Source organism: Petromyzon marinus, unplaced genomic scaffold, assembly GCF_048934315.1.
Source record: "Petromyzon marinus isolate PM22_M1 ecotype Great Lakes invasive population unplaced genomic scaffold, UKy_Petmar_22M1.pri1.0 PM_G_Scaffold_67, whole genome shotgun sequence".
NCBI lineage: Eukaryota > Metazoa > Chordata > Hyperoartia > Petromyzontiformes > Petromyzontidae > Petromyzon > Petromyzon marinus.
This window is the reverse complement of record NW_027423021.1, coordinates 843856-846398: the sequence shown is the minus strand read 5'-3', so window position 1 is coordinate 846398 and position 2543 is coordinate 843856. Positions and strand designations below refer to the sequence as shown.

The following is a 2543-nucleotide window of genomic DNA, read 5'->3' as shown; positions in this document are numbered from 1 at the left end:
TGTACGTACACTGTACGTACATACACACACAGTGTGTACACACACACACTCTACACACAATAATGTCCACGTTGTTGTTGCCGAGTTCACGCACCCAAGGGAGGGGGCAATGGAAAATGAATCTAAATCAACTTAAACTCCATCTCCGCTCTGTGACGTCACCACTCAGCATGACCTCATCGGCATGAAGTGCTAGCGGGTGGTGTACCTCGCTAGTGACGTCATGTCACCAAGGTATTCACACTCCCCCAACCCCGTCCACGGCGCTCTTGAGCGTGACGTCACCTCCGCTTGGGTCACTGCCGATATCAATCCAGTGGCAATCCTTATTTGGACAAAGGGTACGCCCAGTGACTAGCGGGTCATTAACATAATGTATTCGTTGAAGCCGTCGAGAGTTTATTGCGACGGGTTCAGCAGCCACGCCCCATCCTTCGACATATGTCCCGGACTCATTAACATAATTTATTCAGTTACAGAGCTGCTCATTGTGGGAGGGGCGTGTCTCTCGCCCCGGAAGTGACGTCATGTTACCTGTTTACCCGCGTGCAGTCGCGAGGGAACAGGAGGCTGCCGATCCGCGCTTGCACTGAAATCCGAGGTGAGAAATTCTCATGGTGGTGGTGGTTGTTGTTGTTTACCAAGGTAGAGCCTCTCTCTCGTAGGGATGTCAGTTAAGTAGCAGCGAGCATGGGAATCGATGTTCAGGTTGGAACTTTACAACGCTGGGCCTAGCCATGCGGGGCCTTGCCTCTTGCCCTCGCCTGATTGCATTCACTTTAATTATCTCGCTTAAGTTTAATTTGTCTTCACCCGGCTCGCCACTTTGTAACTTTTTTATTGTAAATATTCACGCAGTTTTTATTTTCTTTTGTTAGCAGGCCAAGCCCGCTTGAGCTGCTATACCGCTCTTGTTATCAGAAGCGACCTGCCCACAACAACACAAGGTGAGGCTTTGTCAACGTGTGTGAATGTTTTGACTTAAAACTTTGGTGACTGCAGGAATTAATATTCTTGGTTCTTTCGGTAAAGTCACGTAGATAGAAAATAAAATAAAAATAATAAAAAAATTAAAATAAAGCTAAAAACCCACGACGTTTCGATCGCAACACAAGTGGTCTTTATCTTATTGAATTTAATCTGTTATTTTTATTTTCTATCTACGTGACTTTACTGAAAGAACCAACAATACGTGCGTCAATGTATCTATCGGTCAAAGACGCTAAGCGCGTGCCGCTGTTGACTCTGAATGTGTGGAGGGGAACACCTTCACCACGGGGAGAGAGAGACAGAGACACGGATAGCCTCGGCTATGTTGATTGATCCTCGATTAATTACTTGGTGGAGTGAGGAAGAATTAATGCTGAGCAGATGAAGGTGGCCAGGCATGGTTCTGGTCACACCACCACCTGTTTACTCATGGCAGTGTGTGACAGTGTCAAGTTTGTGTTTGCAGTAAAGTCTATTAACTCTGTTGAACACGGAGGTTATATCAAAACAATATATTTTTGTTTTACTCTGGAACTCTTTATAAGAATGGAAACAGGTGAACACAGCACACACATTCAGCTGAAGTCGGAACTGTTCATCCCCAGCATTCAAGGACATCTGAGCCTGGATTCACACCTCTAAGTTGCGATTGAACATTAATTCATGCATTTATGCAAAACACAAATAGTATTGTTTTCAACACCCTTTGCTATGTCAGCTGAATTTAGCTTTCATAAATATTCCTTTTGTAGTCAGACAGCCGAAATTGTGTGCTTAGAGTTTTGAGTTAACATTCATCTGGAAGATATGAAGGCTTCCAGGCATATTAATGACATTTTCCCTCTCATTGTGTGCCATAACAGCCCGTGGAGAGAAACCCTTCAGGTGCACTCTGTGCGGGAAGGCGTTTGCAGGTTCATCAAATCTGATGAATTTGAGAAACTTTTCATTACATCATGAATATATTAATAAGTATAGATGTGTAAGTCAGATGTGCATTCCTCTGTGCCTGACGTGTAGATGGTGTGGATATTCTTTTTTTCTGTCTGCAGCTGACGCTTCCTCTGCAGAATTGTTCTGATGGAGCAAAGGCACTCAGCGCAGCTTGGTACGACAAGTCAACAATGCGACCAACGTGCATACAGCACGGATCGGACTGGAAATCTGACACGGCACCAGAGAAGTCACACAGGAGAGAACCCCTTCAAATGTACTGTGTGTAACAAGGCATTTGCATGGCCATCAGTTTTTCAGAACCACCAGAGAACACACACGGGAGAGAAACCCTTCAGGTGCAGTGTGTGTGGGAAGCCATTTTCAGATTTATCTACTCTTAAAAAACACCACAGAACACACACAGGAGAGAAACCCTTCAAGTGCAGTGTGTGCGTGAAGGCATTTGCACAGTCATCTGATCTTGTAAAACACCAGAGAACACACACGGGAGAGAAACCCTTCAGGTGCACGATGTGCGGGATGGCGTTTACACAGTCATGTAATCTTGTAAAACACCAGAGAACACACACGGGAGAGGAACCCTTCAAGTGCAGTGT

At 45.2% G+C, this 2543-nt stretch overlaps 1 long non-coding RNA gene across 1 annotated transcript; it reads left to right on the top strand.

The window, feature by feature from the left end:
* The first annotated feature begins 542 nt into the window (after positions 1-542).
* On the top strand, positions 543-2279 carry LOC142920115 (uncharacterized). Its single transcript, XR_012938676.1, has 3 exons — positions 543-601; positions 882-947; positions 2043-2279. It is a non-coding gene; the product is annotated as an uncharacterized LOC142920115 (long non-coding RNA).
* Positions 2280-2543: the final 264 nt, after the last annotated feature.